The sequence below is a fragment of the Anas platyrhynchos genome, chromosome 8 (assembly GCF_047663525.1).
Source record: "Anas platyrhynchos isolate ZD024472 breed Pekin duck chromosome 8, IASCAAS_PekinDuck_T2T, whole genome shotgun sequence".
Taxonomy (NCBI): Eukaryota; Metazoa; Chordata; class Aves; order Anseriformes; family Anatidae; genus Anas; species Anas platyrhynchos.
The window spans coordinates 40,033,059-40,052,977 of NC_092594.1; the positions used below are offsets into that span (position 1 = coordinate 40,033,059).

At 46.8% G+C, this 19,919-nt stretch overlaps 2 long non-coding RNA genes across 4 annotated transcripts; both read left to right on the forward strand.

The window, feature by feature from the left end:
• The first annotated feature begins 1,997 nt into the window (after nt 1-1,997).
• Nucleotides 1,998-8,324, forward strand: LOC140003055 (uncharacterized). Of its 2 annotated transcripts, none has more exons than XR_011811000.1 (7): nt 1,998-2,038; nt 2,225-2,365; nt 2,840-2,900; nt 4,361-4,504; nt 4,598-4,650; nt 5,047-5,140; nt 7,205-8,324. It is a non-coding gene; the product is annotated as an uncharacterized lncRNA (long non-coding RNA). The 2 variants fall into 2 exon arrangements; XR_011811001.1 differs by having other exon boundaries at nt 2,011-2,038; nt 2,255-2,365.
• A 4,922-nt stretch (nt 8,325-13,246) lies between these two features.
• Nucleotides 13,247-19,556, forward strand: LOC140003047 (uncharacterized). Of its 2 annotated transcripts, none has more exons than XR_011810984.1 (7): nt 13,247-13,274; nt 13,491-13,601; nt 14,076-14,136; nt 15,597-15,740; nt 15,834-15,886; nt 16,283-16,376; nt 18,437-19,556. It is a non-coding gene; the product is annotated as an uncharacterized lncRNA (long non-coding RNA). The 2 variants fall into 2 exon arrangements; XR_011810983.1 differs by having other exon boundaries at nt 13,248-13,274; nt 13,461-13,601.
• Nucleotides 19,557-19,919: the final 363 nt, after the last annotated feature.

A 19,919-nucleotide genomic window follows, 5' to 3' on the forward strand; every position in this document is an offset into this window, starting at 1 on the left:
GCTCTCTTTGCCTCTTCTCATCTTGCAGAGGAATGGTCCAGCAATTCGGGTTAATAGGGGACAAGAGAACAAAGGGGTTTCAGAATAACTGCTAACTGTTATGACTATTGCATGGGGCACTATGCAAGTCTCTGACATCCAGCCAAGATGGACAAAGGAGAAGGACAAGGGAAAAGCCTGGGAGGAAGACTATGAGCCTTCAGTACGAGAGACCCGCAGAGGGACCACCAGAGACTGATAACACATGCGCCAGTGGGCGGGTTGGGATTCCAGGAACTAGTTATAATAACCCTGCCTTTTCTAGAAGTAGTAATGAATATGTATTAGCCCAGGAGCATAAAAACCAGCCGCCTGCTGTGACTTGTGTGCGTCTCGGTGGAGCAGAGACTCCCGGCGCACCCAGTGCTGTTTGCTTACCTCTATTCATTTAATAAATTGTAAACTTTGATTGTAATCCTATTTGGGACTTAGTCATTTATTACAACAGACAACCTTGTAAAATGCAGACAACCAGAATCCTTACAACAATTAAGTGGAAATCACGGTGTAAGAAACATTACCACCTCAAAGAGTAAAAGCCTCAAAAGAAATGTGACTTGTAACAGGCCAGCAGCTGTGTGTTTTCGGTGAAGCACCAGGTAGAGTATAAACCTGGATTGCACAGTTAATGGGGAAACGGGAGGGTCCTGGTCCTTGGGAGGGAAAAAAAAAAGTATATAAACTGTGTATGGAATCGGTAGGTGCCCTCCTGCTTGCGGGACACCCGCCATTGTAATCTCAAATACAAATGCTACTGTACTGAGATCCTCTCCTGAGCCTATGTTATTTCCCAAAGATTGATTCGCGGTTTTAAGGCTTCAGGGATAGGGCCCTAGGGTTGGGTTTCAGGGTAAGCGTTCTCAGGGTTTATGTTTAGGATTTTAAGGTTTTTAGTTTTAGGGTTGGAGTTTTAACGGTTAGGATTTTAGGGATTTGAGGGTTAGGGTTTTAAGGGTTTCAGGGTTAGCGTGTCAGGGTTTTGGAGTTTTTTGGGTTGTAGTGTTGATAGTTTTTTTAGGGTTAGGTTCTTAGGGTTTTATTTTTGGTCAGTTATTTACGGTTAGGGTTTTAAGATCTTCTTATTATTTTTTTTTTTCAGGTTAGGTTCTCCTGGGTTAGGGTTTTGAGCATCTTAATATTTTGGGTTGGGTTTGGGATTTGAGCGTCTTAATTTTGTGGGCTTGGGCGCTGTGAGCGTCTTAAGTGTTTGGGTTAGGGCTTTTAGGCATAGGTCTTCAGGGGTTTAGTTTGGGTCAGGTCTGTAGGGGTTTCGAGGATTTTTAGGGTTAGGGCTTGCGGCTTTTTTGTGTAAGGGCGGTAAGGGCTAGGGTTCCAGGGAGTGCTGTTAAATGGAGTTCTCGACAACTCGGCCTCTGATTGGCCGTGCCGGCTGTGCAGGGAATGCTGGTAGGTGTAGTTTTCCGTCACAAGGCTTCCGGTAGGCCGCGTTGATTGCCCAGAGCATGCCGGGAAATGTAGTTCTGGGACTCCGGACTTCCGGGAGGCCATGTTGAGCGCCCAGAGCATACCGGGAAATGCAGTTCTCGGGGACTAGGGCTGGGGCTAGGGTTAGAGTTTAGGGTGAGGGTTGGGGTTAGGGTTAGGGGTTAGGGTTAGGGCTAGTGAATGCTGGTTCTCTGTGTTTGCAGATGACGGTGAGCGTGTTTAAACTAATTCCAGTTGAAGAAGTTTCAGTTACTTGCTTGGTGACGTTATCCGTTCAACATTAAAAGCTGCAGCAAAAGCAAAAGGGGAGTTTTGCTTCTAGAAACACCACAGGTCTCTTGTCTGCTCTCGGAATGTTTTTGAGATAAACCAGATCTTAAAAAAAAAGGAAAAAAAAAAACCACAGCTGCTTCTTTTGCTCTCTTCCTACTTCCTTGTGCTTTGCCCCTCCCCTTTCCCAGGTGATTGGGTTTGGGTGCTGGGCGGGGCTGAATGCTATATGAGCCCCAGGCATGCTAGCAGAGAGCTCCTTCTGCTTGGGCTGCTCTTTGGGGTAAGTGCTTTGGTTTTCCTTCAGTCAGTTGCAGGGTTCTCTAGGCAGACTGGAGCCTATGGATTTCTGGATTTTAAGTGCTTGGAATTCACTCAGTAGCGGGATGTTTAGTAGGGGCTGCTGGCTCACTGTTTTTTTGGGATGGTGGGATACTCTTCTGTTTTTGAGCTATATTTTAATCTCTAGATGTATAAACCCACTTGTGTAACTCTCCAGAGGACTAAAACCAGCTTGATTGAATGCTACATATGGCTTGGCAGCGTAGATGCAGCATTACCAAGAGACTGAGCAGAGTTGTATCAGAGTCACCTCTTTCATCTGCAAAGGGTAAGTTTGATTACCCCTGCCGAGGCTTGTGTGTGTGCATGTCTTTTTGGCATTTGTGGAGCTCGGTTGTTTTTCTTTGTGTGTGTGCATGTTCTTTTTTTTTTTTTTTTGAGGGTCAAACAGTGTGTTTGCTGAGTGTGGTTAGAATGAGGAGGTGGGGAGCTGCTCAGGACTGGAAGGTTTGGTTTCTAGGAGTATGCGGCATCCTTCCTGTGCGACGTGACTAATTGTTGGGCTGGAACGTTCCAGCTTTCGTGTGTCTTAAGCAATGTAGCTTGTGTAGTGTGTGTTGTGTGGCCTGGGCAGAGTTTGCTGTGGTGCAGTGGGCGAAGAATCTGAGTTAGAGCTGGTGAGCAGCTGAAGTACCAGAGCTGGGAAGAGAGAGGTCTTGGAGCAGGTACGCTGTGGCTGTGAGGTGCCTCAGAGTGTGCTTTTCTGTCTTTTGTTTTGTTTTGTTTTGTTGTTTTTTTGCAGGTGCTTTGTGCGGTCGTGGACAGGAAAGGGAAATCCTCGTGTCGCGGAGCAGTGAGGGAGGGTGAGTGTTGTCAGCCTGGTCATCCCTTACCTGAAGCGAAGGGAAGACACTCAGGTGTTTCCCTCAGAGGGTCCGAGGTGAGTCTGTCTGGGATAGAGGAGCAGCGTGGCAGGTGGGCGCTTGCAAGCACAGTGGTTCTTTTGTCCTTTTGTGTTCCCCGGTGGTGTGGATGATGCTGGCCGCTCCTTTCAAGCTTGGACCTAATTTGCAGGTCCAGAGGCAAGTGGAGTGCTGTTTTGAAAGGATAAAAGTAAAGCTGGGGTCGCTTATGTTGTTGAGGGATGGGTGCTACTGCTGGCAGCTGAATGTTTATCTTCTGCCTGTGTTTTTCTTTTGTTCAGGCTGAAATGCAGTGTGCAGTGCAGGATGTGTCAACCAGCTGCCTCTGCAGTGACTCTGGTGCGTGATGAGCAGAGGTAGCTGTTAATTTTGGGGGTGTGGTTGTCACTGAAGTTATTTTCCTACATCCAATAGCGTAAAATTCCAGTTTGCCTTTTAGAGGCGCTATAAGTGGGTAAAGAGAAGAGATGGAAGCATGTGCCACGTGGGGCAGGCAAGCGGCTGAGGTACAGGAGGGGATGAGAGTATGTGATTTTTTCCTGGGGGTGGAATGGAATTGATTGTTTTGGTGTATAGTCTGTTTTGCTCCTAGATCTTTCATTCATTGTAAATAAAAGTTTGAGCCAGTTCCAGTTAGGAATGTTCTAGTTACGACCCAGCAAGTATTGTCCTTTTAATGTTAAAAAAAAGTGCGGCAAAAGCATGGGTGCAGATCTGTTTCAGGTCTTGTGCATCATATTCGGTTGGAGATCACGTCTGTTTCCATCCTCACTCTTGCAGAAGTCATCTGGGCCGCATCAGGAGCTCTTGCTTGGGAATTGATTTCCTAAGTGTCTTCTTAGGGGGTTTTCAGTCCCCATCCTTCTGGTCTCTTGTCTTGAAGGCAGGCTTTTTAGGCCTCCGTCATCCCAGTTCTGGCAGTTGCTTCCAGTTGCATGTTGTGACATTTGAGTCTCTCCTGGGGTCTGGTGCAGAGCACCTGTTCTGACGTGCTGTTGCTGTAGGGCTTTCTTTTTGGGGGTCACTTTTTCTTGTGCCTTGTGTTGTGTGTTTTGTTTGTAGTGTTTGTGGCGTGCCTGTGTGTGTGTACGTGTTTGGTCTGGAGCTGTCCTGCCTGGCAGTTAGTGATGACAGGTAACGTGGCAGTGCATGGGTGTACTAATACATTGTCTGGACTGTTTTGGTAAAGATATCCAGTCTGCCTCTGGGCACGTACTGAAGGGCAGCTGGCACAGTCATCTCTGTGGTGTTTGGCAGACTGGAGGGGGGAGAGTTGAGCTGCTTGCGAGCAACTGCTCGCATAGCACTTGAACGGTGTGCTTGAGGAGGTCTGTCGAATCTTGAAAGCTTACAGATATGGGGTTTTGAATTTTTTATTTTTATTTCTTTCCTGTCCCCAGTAGAGCGTAAACCTTTGGAGGAACCTGTCACAGGAAAGAGCTCCTTCTGGAACTGTTCAGCACTCGGGAGGCAACTGGGTGACTGGCTTGATCTACTTCTGAGGTGCTGAGGCAAGGAGGCTGCTGTTTTGAAACGATAGTATTGTAAATGGGGTCCCTTTTGTGTTGTTGAGGGATGGGTGCTAATGCTGGCAGCTGAATGATTGATTCTCTTGTGCCTGTTTTCATTTGTTAAAGCTGAAACACAGTGTACGACACGGGACTTGACGACCAGAGCTGCTTTTGGCAAGGTGAGTGATGAACAGATATAGAAGGTAATTTAGGGGTGCAGTTGTCACTGCAGTTACTGAACTACACAAAGTACAGTAAAAATCCTGTTTATATTTCAGGGGTGTTGTAGCTGGCCTAAGAGAGCAGATGGAAGCATCTGCCTCGAGGGGAGGGGAGGGCAGGGCACGGAGGTAAGGCAGCAGATGAGAGTAACTGTCCCAGCTGTGCTGTGGCTTTGGATGCTGCTTCAGCCTATGCTTTTCTTTTTGTTTCACATTTGTCTCACACAGGCTGAGTGGGGCCAAGCTGCACTCTGAAGAGCAGCACGAGAAGGGCGGGCTGGTTGTGAGCTGGATCGGAGCAGAACTGCCAAGTAGCACGAGGTGAGTGCGAAGGGTATCCATCTTGCTTTACAGGTGCCATGGCAGGCTCTCTAGAGAAGTGGTTGAGGATTGGAGAAGAGGTTGCAGATGATCAAGGAGCGACACGTGCAGGGATGGCTTGAAAAGGGTATGGCTGCTTTCTCTTCTGTTTATCAGGTGTCCCAGGCAATGTGGGCTGTGGTGTTAGTCTTTAGAATCGGAACAAAGCAGGTGCTGAAATGCTGCGTCTGTTTGTTTTTTTGTGTTGGGGTTGCACCTTGGTGAGTGTAGGGATGGGTTTTAAGTGGGTGCAGCGGAGGGCCTGGCCCCAGTGTCCTGTAGTGTGTTTTGACCCATCAGCATAGCCTTTTGGTTCTCAGGTAGTGTCGCGTTAAAGGGGTGTAGCTGATTAACCGTTACGGGCCCGGTTGGATTCAGAGTACTGAACCAGTCGGACATTCACCAAAACTGGGGGTCCGTTCGGACATTCACCAAAAACGTAATAACCGCCTGGGGGTCCGCTCAGACATTCACCAAAAACGTATTAACCACCTGGGGGTCCGTTCAGACATTCACCAACAATGCATTAACCGTCTGGGGGTCTGGTTAGATTCAGAACACTGAACTATCACGGATAACCACCCTCACCCTAGTTGCATTAATGAGAGCTATCACAATGCAATCAAGTATGGTTTATTACAGCAACAGGTAATCAGGTTCTTTTGGATTGCCGGTGATAGTGACTATCTGCAAAAGCAAGCTAGTATGCATGAAATACACAGGTGTTATAGGTGTTACAGGTGTTACAGGTGCGCAGCCTAGAAATAAACGCGTTAAAAGGATCAAAGACTCTATGGAGATTTATAAGCAAATATTCAGATCTCACCCAAAGGCGTCCCAATGGGGGGGCAAGAGAGGCTCAGCCCGTCGACTGATCCCAGGAGTCAGGAGGTCCTAAGGATGTTGTATGTCCTCGGGATGGTATCTCCCCTGACGATGGTATCTTCCCTAACATCCCCTCTCTCTTGGGCCAATTTATATTATTTTCTATCTTTTAGGTGGAGCTTGAGTGGCTCTAGTCAAGCATATCTTAGTTATGATTGGTGTAAAGTTTTCCCGTCTCCGTTTAAAGTAATAGGCTCCGAGAAATTCAGAGCGCATGCTCAGTGAGGGGTGGTCGCACCTTGGAGGCGGGTAGCTTTTGGGATGGAGGTGTGTTTTGGTATTATAATGATATTATAATGAGCAAAAAGTACACTAGGGTACAGCATTTATCAAAACATGACAGGTCTTTGGCTTAGGGTGGCAAAAAGTGCAGCTTTGTGCACAAGAACAATCGAGGCCCCACCTGATTACAGAGCCTAGCCGTGGTGTCTCCACTCCACTCTACGCTCCGTGGTGTTCCTTAGAGCTAGCACACCAAGTTTCCCCAGCGCGATAGCATCTAAGGTTGGGAGCCTAGGGAATGCTCAGATAATGCAGTTATGCCCTACCCTGAAAGCCTCTTCAATGCTGTACCTTTTCCTTAAAAGTATGAATGTTAGTTTTATTTTCCTAGTTACTTCAGGCATTTACACCACAGGTAGCTTACTGAAGTAAGTGATTTTGCCTGCAAGTGGAATGGATTTTTTTTTTTTTTTTTTTGGTGTGCAATCAGTTCTGTGTTGCCTTCAGGGGGCAGTGGCGACCTGGTTCAGGAACGGCACGGCGACCAACCCCAGGCCGCTCGGTCCATCGGCTCACAGACACCAATGTGGTGGATGGCAAATGGCATTTATTGTCGAGTCACATGGGCTTATATACCCGAGGCCCATAGCGTCACTTCCGCTTGCTTACATCACAGACCACACACTGCTGTCCGTCAAGGGAGGGGCTCCACCTTTCCGTACATTGCGACATCTTCCGGCCACCAGACCCTAACTACCCACAGTTCTGCTCCTAGATTTTTCTTTTTATGTAAATAAAAGATCGAGCTAATTCCAGATGGAAAAAAAAATCAGTTACTTTCTTGGTCAGTTTGTCCTTTTAATATTCAAAGCTGCAGCAAAAGCATGGGGATTTTTGTTTCTAGAAACACCCTAGCTCTCCTGTCTGCACTCTGCATGCTGTTGAGCTAAGCCATATAAATGAATAAAGAAACCACAGCTACTGCTCCTTTCTGATTTTTTTTTTTTTTTTTTTTTTTTGTGCTTTCCCCCTTGCACTTTCCCAGGTGATTGGCTTCAGGTTCCAGGTGGGACCTAGTGGTAACTGAGTTGCAGGTATTCCATGACAGAGCTCATTCTGCCTGGGCTGCTTTTTGGGGTAAGCGCTTTGTTTTTCCTTCAGTCAGTTGCAGGGTTCTTTAGGTGGGTCAGAGTCTATGGACTGATGCGTTTTCCAGTAGAAACCGGTACGCATATCTTTTTGAGTTGGTAACTGGTAGGATCTGTCACTGTAAAGCAATCTAGTAGTAGGTGCCTGTATTGCACGCAGCTCTTCCTCAGGTGAGTAGTTGTTATGGCAGTTTTACGGATGGTATGGTGATGTTACTTTGTGTGTTTGCTTTGTGGTTCTGGGTCCCTTCTGATTTTTGCCGAATTACGGGGCTTTCTGTGAGTCTTTGCCTGTATGTCAAATATTATCAAAGTTACAACCTTGCTGTTAAAGTGATGGAGCAGGGTTTAGTTGAAATGTATCATGGAAGCTCCCTGTGTGAGCATGTGTCTGAAAATGGCAGCAGTGGGCACGTAAGGGGTAGTCTGTTTCAAGTTTAGGGACAGTTTGTTATATTTCTGGAGCTTTTGCCTGTGTGTTTTCTGTCTGTCGAGTCTTTAGACCATAAAGCCTTCTAGGCTTTATGTCCTTGAATTTACGTATTAGAAGTACGTTTATGAGGGGTTGCCAGGTACGTTGTTTTTGGGAAACCGTGGGGTATGGTTCCTTGAGTGCATAAGTGCAGTAGTGCCAAGAGAGTGAGCAGGGCCACCTTCTTCATCTCTGCAGAATAAGTCTGTTCGGGCACACTTCTCAGGTAAATGTAGTGAGCAGATGAGGTAAAGGAGCTGGGAACAGAGAGGTATTGCACCGTAGCATGTTGCATCAGTAGTAGTCAGCGTTGCGGAGGAGGTGGGTGTCAGGGCTGGCGTGCTAGTGAATGCTGGTTCTCTGTTTTTGCAAGTGATGATGAACCTGTTTGACGTAATTCCATTTGAAAAAGTTCCAGTTACTGGCCTGGTCGTGTCGTCCTTTCAATGTTAAAAGCTGCAGCAAAAGCATGGGGATTGTTGCTTCTAGAAACACCACAGGTCACCTGTCTGCTCTCTGCATGTTTTTCAAGTAAAGCAGATCTTAAAAAAAACAAAAACAAAAAAAAAAAAACAAAACAAACAAACAAAGAAAGAAAATAATAAAAAACTGCTGCTGCTGCTCCTGCTTTCTTTCTACTTCCTTGTGCTTTGCCCCTCCCCTTTTCCAGGTGATTGGGTTTGGGTGCTGGGCGGGGCTGAATGCTATATGAGCCCCAGGCATGCTATCAGAGAGCTCCTTCTGCCTGGGCTGCTCCTTGGGGTAAGTGCTTTGTTTTTCCTTTAGTCAGTTGCAGGGTTCTCTAGGCAGGCTGGAGTTTATAGATTTCTAGAATTTTTAAGTGCTTGGAATTCACTTAGGAGAGGGATGTTTAATAGAGGTTTCTGGCTCACTGTTTTTTGGGATGGTGGGATACTCTTCTGTTTTTGAGCTGTATTTTAATCTCTAAATGTATAAACCAGCAGTAGGTAAACATTAGGAGGAACCGGTCAAAGGTAACAGCGCTTTCTGGAACCGTCAAGTTCTTGTTCGGCAACGTAGTGACTGGTTTGATCTACTTCACAGATGGAGAGGCAAGTGGACTGCTCTCTTTGAAATAATAAAATTGAAAACATAAAGTTTGTCAAAGATGGCAGTGCATGTTTGCAGTCTGTTTATTGCTTTTGCCAGTGGTAGATAACATTTATAAGGAATCGGTGAAAGGAAAGAGCGCCTTCTGGAACTGTGAAGCTCTGTGTTGGCAACTCGGTGACTGGCTGGACCTACTGTCCATCTCCAGAGGGAAGCGGACTGCTATTTTGAAATTAAAAAATACTAATAAAAATAAAAAAAATATGGTGCTGCTCTATGACGCCCGGAGGACTGCCACTCTGCATGGCAGTTAAAAAGAATGTGGTTTGGAGATGGAGAGCCACAGAGATGAAGCAGCTGGGAAGAGAGACACAAGTATTGCAGTAGGTAGGCTGTGGTTATGAGGTGCCTCAGGATGTGCTTTTTTTCTTGTTTCCGCCCTTCCCTCGTGCAGCCTTGGAGAGATGAAGTCCCCATGGTGTGGAGTGGTGCAAAAAGGTAAGAGGGTTGTCGGCCCGGTCAGTTTCCTTCACCAATGCTAAGGCAAGTCTTTGAAGAGAAACAGCCTGGTTGCTTGTGCTGCCCCCTGTTGAACTAAGCCAGACCAAAAACAGGGCTGCTGTTCCTCCTGCTCTCTTTGCCTCTTCTCATCTTGCAGAGGAATGGTCCAGCAATTCGGGTTAATAGGGGACAAGAGAACAAAGGGGTTTCAGAATAACTGCTAACTGTTATGACTATTGCATGGGGCACTATGCAAGTCTCTGACATCCAGCCAAGATGGACAAAGGAGAAGGACAAGGGAAAAGCCTGGGAGGAAGACTATGAGCCTTCAGTACGAGAGACCCGCAGAGGGACCACCAGAGACTGATAACACATGCGCCAGTGGGCGGGTTGGGATTCCAGGAACTAGTTATAATAACCCTGCCTTTTCTAGAAGTAGTAATGAATATGTATTAGCCCAGGAGCATAAAAACCAGCCGCCTGCTGTGACTTGTGTGCGTCTCGGTGGAGCAGAGACTCCCGGCGCACCCAGTGCTGTTTGCTTACCTCTATTCATTTAATAAATTGTAAACTTTGATTGTAATCCTATTTGGGACTTAGTCATTTATTACAACAGACAACCTTGTAAAATGCAGACAACCAGAATCCTTACAACAATTAAGTGGAAATCACGGTGTAAGAAACATTACCACCTCAAAGAGTAAAAGCCTCAAAAGAAATGTGACTTGTAACAGGCCAGCAGCTGTGTGTTTTCGGTGAAGCACCAGGTAGAGTATAAACCTGGATTGCACAGTTAATGGGGAAACGGGAGGGTCCTGGTCCTTGGGAGGGAAAAAAAAAAGTATATAAACTGTGTATGGAATCGGTAGGTGCCCTCCTGCTTGCGGGACACCCGCCATTGTAATCTCAAATACAAATGCTACTGTACTGAGATCCTCTCCTGAGCCTATGTTATTTCCCAAAGATTGATTCGCGGTTTTAAGGCTTCAGGGATAGGGCCCTAGGGTTGGGTTTCAGGGTAAGCGTTCTCAGGGTTTATGTTTAGGATTTTAAGGTTTTTAGTTTTAGGGTTGGAGTTTTAACGGTTAGGATTTTAGGGATTTGAGGGTTAGGGTTTTAAGGGTTTCAGGGTTAGCGTGTCAGGGTTTTGGAGTTTTTTGGGTTGTAGTGTTGATAGTTTTTTTAGGGTTAGGTTCTTAGGGTTTTATTTTTGGTCAGTTATTTACGGTTAGGGTTTTAAGATCTTCTTATTATTTTTTTTTTCAGGTTAGGTTCTCCTGGGTTAGGGTTTTGAGCATCTTAATATTTTGGGTTGGGTTTGGGATTTGAGCGTCTTAATTTTGTGGGCTTGGGCGCTGTGAGCGTCTTAAGTGTTTGGGTTAGGGCTTTTAGGCATAGGTCTTCAGGGGTTTAGTTTGGGTCAGGTCTGTAGGGGTTTCGAGGATTTTTAGGGTTAGGGCTTGCGGCTTTTTTGTGTAAGGGCGGTAAGGGCTAGGGTTCCAGGGAGTGCTGTTAAATGCAGTTCTCGACAACTCGGCCTCTGATTGGCCGTGCCGGCTGTGCAGGGAATGCTGGTAGGTGTAGTTTTCCGTCACAAGGCTTCCGGTAGGCCGCGTTGATTGCCCAGAGCATGCCGGGAAATGTAGTTCTGGGACTCCGAACTTCCGGGAGGCCATGTTGAGCGCCCAGAGCATACCGGGAAATGCAGTTCTCGGGGACTAGGGCTGGAGCTAGGGTTAGAGTTTAGGGTGAGGGTTGGGGTTAGGGTTAGGGGTTAGGGCTAGTGAATGCTGGTTCTCTGTGTTTGCAGATGACGGTGAGCGTGTTTAAACTAATTCCAGTTGAAGAAGTTTCAGTTACTTGCTTGGTGACGTTATCAGTTCAACGTTAAAAGCTGCAGCAAAAGCAAAAGGGGATTTTTGCTTCTAGAAACACCCCAGTTCTCCTGTCTGCACTCTGCATGCTGTTGAGCTAAGCCTTATAAATAAGTAAATAAACCAGAGCTGCTGCTGCTCCTCTTTTTGCTTTTTTGTGCTTTCCCCGCATGCGACCTCTGCCGCCCCCTGCTGGTGGAAAACGTGTACTGCAGGCGGCCGGGGGCGCGCATGCGCGGTGACGCCCGAGGGCGCCCTCTGCCGCCCCCTGCTGGTGGAAAACAAGTACTGCAGGCGGCCGGGGGCCGCGCATGCGCGTTGCTTATTACGTCTTTTTTTTTTTTTTGATGTGTAATTTCCTACGCTCCTAGATTTTTCTTCATATGTAAATGAAAGGTTCGTGCTAATTCCCGTTGAAAATATTTCATTTACTTTCTTGGTTGTATTGTCCTTTCTATGTTCAAAGCTGAGTCAAAAATACGGTAAATTTTGCTTCTAGAAACACCGCAGTTCTTTTGTCTGCACTCCGCATGCTGTAAACTAGGGATAGGTGACAAATAAATAAAAAAATAAATAAAAGAACACAGCTGCTGCTCCTGCTCTCTTTCTTGTTTTTTGCCCCCTCCTCTTTCCCAGGTGATTGGGTTTGGGTGCTGGGCGGGGCCAAATGTTATACGAGCCCTAGGCATTCTATCAGAGAGCTCCTCCTGCGTGGGCTGCTCTTTGGGGTCGGTGCTTTGTTTATTCTTCTGTTAGCTACATGCAGGGTTCTTTTCGTGGGTCAGAGTCTTGTACGATATTTTAGAGGAAACCAATCTAGTAGTACGTGCATTCATTGCAAGAAGCTCTTTGGAGGTGATTAATTGTTATAGCACTTTTATGGATAGGATGTCAATGTTACTTTGTGTGTTTGCTTTGTTGTTCTATGTCCCTCATGATTTTTGCAGGGTTATAGGGCAGATGCCACCAGGTCTACCCCTTTTGTTGTTTTTGTTTTGTTTGATTTATTTTTCTTATTTTCTTTTTCGGAAGGGGGTTTGGGATTTGAGCGTCCTATTTTTTTGGGTTTGGGATTTGAGCATCTTAATTTTGTGGGTGTGGGATTTGAGCGTCTTAAGTGTTTGGGTTAGGGCTTTTAGGCATAGGTCTTCAGGGGTTTAGTGTGGTGGATAGTTTCGGTTAGGTCTGTAGGGGTTTCGAGGATTTCTAGGGTTAGGGCTTGCGGCTTCTTTGTGTAAGGGCGGTAAGGGCTAGGGTTCCAGGGAGTGCTGTTAAATGGAGTTCTCGACAACTCGGCCTCTGATTGGCCGTGCCGGCTGTGCAGGGAATGCTGGTAGGTGTAGTTTTCCGTCACAAGGCTTCCGGTAGGCCGCGTTGATTGCCCAGAGCATGCCGGGAAATGTAGTTCTGGGACTCCGGACGTCCGGGAGGCCATGTTGAGCGCCCAGAGCATACCGGGAAATGTAGTTCTGGGACTCCGAACTTCCGGGAGGCCATGTTGAGCGCCCAGAGCATACCGGGAAATGTAGTTCTGGGACTCCGGACTTCCGGGAGGCCATGTTGGGTGCCCAGAGCATACCGGGAAATGCAGTTCTCGGGGACGAGGGCTGGGGCTAGGGTTAGAGTTTAGGGTGAGGGTTGGGGTTAGGGTTAGGGGTTAGGGTTAGGGCTAGTGAATGCTGGTTCTCTGTGTTTGCAGATGACGGTGAGCGTGTTTAAACTAATTCCAGTTGAAGAAGTTTCAGTTACTTGCTTGGTGACGTTATCCGTTCAACATTAAAAGCTGCAGCAAAAGCAAAAGGGGAGTTTTGCTTCTAGAAACACCACAGGTCTCTTGTCTGCTCTCGGAATGTTTTTGAGATAAACCAGATCTTAAAAAAAAAGGAAAAAAAAAAACCACAGCTGCTTCTTTTGCTCTCTTCCTACTTCCTTGTGCTTTGCCCCTCCCCTTTCCCGGGTGATTGGGTTTGGGTGCTGGGCGGGGCTGAATGCTATATGAGCCCCAGGCATGCTAGCAGAGAGCTCCTTCTGCTTGGGCTGCTCTTTGGGGTAAGTGCTTTGGTTTTCCTTCAGTCAGTTGCAGGGTTCTCTAGGCAGACTGGAGCCTATGGATTTCTGGATTTTAAGTGCTTGGAATTCACTCAGTAGCGGGATGTTTAGTAGGGGCTGCTGGCTCACTGTTTTTTTGGGATGGTGGGATACTCTTCTGTTTTTGAGCTATATTTTAATCTCTAGATGTATAAACCCACTTGTGTAACTCTCCAGAGGACTAAAACCAGCTTGATTGAATGCTACATATGGCTTGGCAGCGTAGATGCAGCATTACCAAGAGACTGAGCAGAGTTGTATCAGAGTCACCTCTTTCATCTGCAAAGGGTAAGTTTGATTACCCCTGCCGAGGCTTGTGTGTGTGCATGTCTTTTTGGCATTTGTGGAGCTCGGTTGTTTTTCTTTGTGTGTGTGCATGTTCTTTTTTTTTTTTTTTTGAGGGTCAAACAGTGTGTTTGCTGAGTGTGGTTAGAATGAGGAGGTGGGGAGCTGCTCAGGACTGGAAGGTTTGGTTTCTAGGAGTATGCGGCATCCTTCCTGTGCGACGTGACTAATTGTTGGGCTGGAACGTTCCAGCTTTCGTGTGTCTTAAGCAATGTAGCTTGTGTAGTGTGTGTTGTGTGGCCTGGGCAGAGTTTGCTGTGGTGCAGTGGGCGAAGAATCTGAGTTAGAGCTGGTGAGCAGCTGAAGTACCAGAGCTGGGAAGAGAGAGGTCTTGGAGCAGGTACGCTGTGGCTGTGAGGTGCCTCAGAGTGTGCTTTTCTGTCTTTTGTTTTGTTTTGTTTTGTTGTTTTTTTGCAGGTGCTTTGTGCGGTCGTGGACAGGAAAGGGAAATCCTCGTGTCGCGGAGCAGTGAGGGAGGGTGAGTGTTGTCAGCCTGGTCATCCCTTACCTGAAGCGAAGGGAAGACACTCAGGTGTTTCCCTCAGAGGGTCCGAGGTGAGTCTGTCTGGGATAGAGGAGCAGCGTGGCAGGTGGGCGCTTGCAAGCACAGTGGTTCTTTTGTCCTTTTGTGTTCCCCGGTGGTGTGGATGATGCTGGCCGCTCCTTTCAAGCTTGGACCTAATTTGCAGGTCCAGAGGCAAGTGGAGTGCTGTTTTGAAAGGATAAAAGTAAAGCTGGGGTCGCTTATGTTGTTGAGGGATGGGTGCTACTGCTGGCAGCTGAATGTTTATCTTCTGCCTGTGTTTTTCTTTTGTTCAGGCTGAAATGCAGTGTGCAGTGCAGGATGTGTCAACCAGCTGCCTCTGCAGTGACTCTGGTGCGTGATGAGCAGAGGTAGCTGTTAATTTTGGGGGTGTGGTTGTCACTGAAGTTATTTTCCTACATCCAATAGCGTAAAATTCCAGTTTGCCTTTTAGAGGCGCTATAAGTGGGTAAAGAGAAGAGATGGAAGCATGTGCCACGTGGGGCAGGCAAGCGGCTGAGGTACAGGAGGGGATGAGAGTATGTGATTTTTTCCTGGGGGTGGAATGGAATTGATTGTTTTGGTGTATAGTCTGTTTTGCTCCTAGATCTTTCATTCATTGTAAATAAAAGTTTGAGCCAGTTCCAGTTAGGAATGTTCTAGTTACGACCCAGCAAGTATTGTCCTTTTAATGTTAAAAAAAAGTGCGGCAAAAGCATGGGTGCAGATCTGTTTCAGGTCTTGTGCATCATATTCGGTTGGAGATCGCGTCTGTTTCCATCCTCACTCTTGCAGAAGTCATCTGGGCCGCATCAGGAGCTCTTGCTTGGGAATTGATTTCCTAAGTGTCTTCTTAGGGGGTTTTCAGTCCCCATCCTTCTGGTCTCTTGTCTTGAAGGCAGGCTTTTTAGGCCTCCGTCATCCCAGTTCTGGCAGTTGCTTCCAGTTGCATGTTGTGACATTTGAGTCTCTCCTGGGGTCTGGTGCAGAGCACCTGTTCTGACGTGCTGTTGCTGTAGGGCTTTCTTTTTGGGGGTCACTTTTTCTTGTGCCTTGTGTTGTGTGTTTTGTTTGTAGTGTTTGTGGCGTGCCTGTGTGTGTGTACGTGTTTGGTCTGGAGCTGTCCTGCCTGGCAGTTAGTGATGACAGGTAACGTGGCAGTGCATGGGTGTACTAATACATTGTCTGGACTGTTTTGGTAAAGATATCCAGTCTGCCTCTGGGCACGTACTGAAGGGCAGCTGGCACAGTCATCTCTGTGGTGTTTGGCAGACTGGAGGGGGGAGAGTTGAGCTGCTTGCGAGCAACTGCTCGCATAGCACTTGAACGGTGTGCTTGAGGAGGTCTGTCGAATCTTGAAAGCTTACAGATATGGGGTTTTGAATTTTTTATTTTTATTTCTTTCCTGTCCCCAGTAGAGCGTAAACCTTTGGAGGAACCTGTCACAGGAAAGAGCTCCTTCTGGAACTGTTCAGCACTCGGGAGGCAACTGGGTGACTGGCTTGATCTACTTCTGAGGTGCTGAGGCAAGGAGGCTGCTGTTTTGAAACGATAGTATTGTAAATGGGGTCCCTTTTGTGTTGTTGAGGGATGGGTGCTAATGCTGGCAGCTGAATGATTGATTCTCTTGTGCCTGTTTTCATTTGTTAAAGCTGAAACACAGTGTACGACACGGGACTTGACGACCAGAGCTGCTTTTGGCAAGGTGAGTGATGAACAGATATAGAAGGTAATTTAGGGGTGCAGTTGTCACTGCAGTTACTGAACTACACAAAGTACAGTAAAAATCCTGTTTATATTTCAGGGGTGTTGTAGCTGGCCTAAGAGAGCAGATGGAAGCATCTGCCTCGAGGGGAGGGGAGGGCAGGGCACGGAGGTAAGGCAGCAGATGAGAGTAACTGTCCCAGCTGTGCTGTGGCTTTGGATGCTGCTTCAGCCTATGCTTTTCTTTTTGTTTCACATTTGTCTCATACAGGCTGAGTGGGGCCAAGCTGCACTCTGAAGAGCAGCACGAGAAGGGCGGGCTGGTTGTGAGCTGGATCGGAGCAGAACTGCCAAGTAGCACGAGGTGAGTGCGAAGGGTATCCATCTTGCTTTACAGGTGCCATGGCAGGCTCTCTAGAGAAGTGGTTGAGGATTGGAGAAGAGGTTGCAGATGATCAAGGAGCGACACGTGCAGGGATGGCTTGAAAAGGGTATGGCTGCTTTCTCTTCTGTTTATCAGGTGTCCCAGGCAATGTGGGCTGTGGTGTTAGTCTTTAGAATCGGAACAAAGCAGGTGCTGAAATGCTGCGTCTGTTTGTTTTTTTGTGTTGGGGTTGCACCTTGGTGAGTGTAGGGATGGGTTTTAAGTGGGTGCAGCGGAGGGCCTGGCCCCAGTGTCCTGTAGTGTGTTTTGACCCATCAGCATAGCCTTTTGGTTCTCAGGTAGTGTCGCGTTAAAGGGGTGTAGCTGATTAACCGTTACGGGCCCGGTTGGATTCAGAGTACTGAACCAGTCGGACATTCACCAAAACTGGGGGTCCGTTCGGACATTCACCAAAAACGTAATAACCGCCTGGGGGTCCGCTCAGACATTCACCAAAAACGTATTAACCACCTGGGGGTCCGTTCAGACATTCACCAACAATGCATTAACCGTCTGGGGGTCTGGTTAGATTCAGAACACTGAACTATCACGGATAACCACCCTCACCCTAGTTGCATTAATGAGAGCTATCACAATGCAATCAAGTATGGTTTATTACAGCAACAGGTAATCAGGTTCTTTTGGATTGCCGGTGATAGTGACTATCTGCAAAAGCAAGCTAGTATGCATGAAATACACAGGTGTTATAGGTGTTACAGGTGTTACAGGTGCGCAGCCTAGAAATAAACGCGTTAAAAGGATCAAAGACTCTATAGAGATTTATAAGCAAATATTCAGATCTCACCCAAAGGCGTCCCAATGGGGGGGCAAGAGAGGCTCAGCCCGTCGACTGATCCCAGGAGTCAGGAGGTCCTAAGGATGTTGTATGTCCTCGGGATGGTATCTCCCCTGACGATGGTATCTTCCCTAACATCCCCTCTCTCTTGGGCCAATTTATATTATTTTCTATCTTTTAGGTGGAGCTTGAGTGGCTCTAGTCAAGCATATCTTAGTTATGATTGGTGTAAAGTTTTCCCGTCTCCGTTTAAAGTAATAGGCTCCGAGAAATTCAGAGCGCATGCTCAGTGAGGGGTGGTCGCACCTTGGAGGCGGGTAGCTTTTGGGATGGAGGTGTGTTTTGGTATTATAATGATATTATAATGAGCAAAAAGTACACTAGGGTACAGCATTTGTCAAAACATGACAGGTCTTTGGCTTAGGGTGGCAAAAAGTGCAGCTTTGTGCACAAGAACAATCGAGGCCCCACCTGATTACAGAGCCTAGCCGTGGTGTCTCCACTCCACTCTACGCTCCGTGGTGTTCCTTAGAGCTAGCACACCAAGTTTCCCCAGCGCGATAGCATCTAAGGTTGGGAGCCTAGGGAATGCTCAGATAATGCAGTTATGCCCTACCCTGAAAGCCTCTTCAATGCTGTACCTTTTCCTTAAAAGTATGAATGTTAGTTTTATTTTCCTAGTTACTTCAGGCATTTACACCACAGGTAGCTTACTGAAGTAAGTGATTTTGCCTGCAAGTGGAATGGATTTTTTTTTTTTTTTTTTTGGTGTGCAATCAGTTCTGTGTTGCCTTCAGGGGGCAGTGGCGACCTGGTTCAGGAACGGCACGGCGACCAACCCTAGGCCGCTCGGTCCATCGGCTCACAGACACCAATGTGGTGGATGGCAAATGGCATTTATTGTCGAGTCACATGGGCTTATATACCCGAGGCCCATAGCGTCACTTCCGCTTGCTTACATCACAGACCACACACTGCTGTCCGTCAAGGGAGGGGCTCCACCTTTCCGTACATTGCGACATCTTCCGGCCACCAGACCCTAACTACCCACAGTTCTGCTCCTAGATTTTTCTTTTTATGTAAATAAAAGATCGAGCTAATTCCAGATGGAAAAAAAAATCAGTTACTTTCTTGGTCAGTTTGTCCTTTTAATATTCAAAGCTGCAGCAAAAGCATGGGGATTTTTGTTTCTAGAAACACCCTAGCTCTCCTGTCTGCACTCTGCATGCTGTTGAGCTAAGCCATATAAATGAATAAAGAAACCACAGCTACTGCTCCTTTCTGATTTTTTTTTTTTTTTTTTTTGTGCTTTCCCCCTTGCACTTTCCCAGGTGATTGGCTTCAGGTTCCAGGTGGGACCTAGTGGTAACTGAGTTGCAGGTATTCCATGACAGAGCTCATTCTGCCTGGGCTGCTTTTTGGGGTAAGCGCTTTGTTTTTCCTTCAGTCAGTTGCAGGGTTCTTTAGGTGGGTCAGAGTCTATGGACTGATGCGTTTTCCAGTAGAAACCGGTACGCATATCTTTTTGAGTTGGTAACTGGTAGGATCTGTCACTGTAAAGCAATCTAGTAGTAGGTGCCTGTATTGCACGCAGCTCTTCCTCAGGTGAGTAGTTGTTATGGCAGTTTTACGGATGGTATGGTGATGTTACTTTGTGTGTTTGCTTTGTGGTTCTGGGTCCCTTCTGATTTTTGCCGAATTACGGGGCTTTCTGTGAGTCTTTGCCTGTATGTCAAATATTATCAAAGTTACAACCTTGCTGTTAAAGTGATGGAGCAGGGTTTAGTTGAAATGTATCATGGAAGCTCCCTGTGTGAGCATGTGTCTGAAAATGGCAGCAGTGGGCACGTAAGGGGTAGTCTGTTTCAAGTTTAGGGACAGTTTGTTATATTTCTGGAGCTTTTGCCTGTGTGTTTTCTGTCTGTCGAGTCTTTAGACCATAAAGCCTTCTAGGCTTTATGTCCTTGAATTTACGTATTAGAAGTACGTTTATGAGGGGTTGCCAGGTACGTTGTTTTTGGGAAACCGTGGGGTATGGTTCCTTGAGTGCATAAGTGCAGTAGTGCCAAGAGAGTGAGCAGGGCCACCTTCTTCATCTCTGCAGAATAAGTCTGTTCGGGCACACTTCTCAGGTAAATGTAGTGAGCAGATGAGGTAAAGGAGCTGGGAACAGAGAGGTATTGCACCGTAGCATGTTGCATCAGTAGTAGTCAGCGTTGCGGAGGAGGTGGGTGTCAGGGCTGGCGTGCTAGTGAATGCTGGTTCTCTGTTTTTGCAAGTGATGATGAACCTGTTTGACGTAATTCCATTTGAAAAAGTTCCAGTTACTGGCCTGGTCGTGTCGTCCTTTCAATGTTAAAAGCTGCAGCAAAAGCATGGGGATTGTTGCTTCTAGAAACACCACAGGTCACCTGTCTGCTCTCTGCATGTTTTTCAAGTAAAGCAGATCTTAAAAAAAACAAAAACAAAAAAAAAAAAACAAAACAAACAAACAAAGAAAGAAAATAATAAAAAACTGCTGCTGCTGCTCCTGCTTTCTTTCTACTTCCTTGTGCTTTGCCCCTCCCCTTTTCCAGGTGATTGGGTTTGGGTGCTGGGCGGGGCTGAATGCTATATGAGCCCCAGGCATGCTATCAGAGAGCTCCTTCTGCCTGGGCTGCTCCTTGGGGTAAGTGCTTTGTTTTTCCTTTAGTCAGTTGCAGGGTTCTCTAGGCAGGCTGGAGTTTATAGATTTCTAGAATTTTTAAGTGCTTGGAATTCACTTAGGAGAGGGATGTTTAATAGAGGTTTCTGGCTCACTGTTTTTTGGGATGG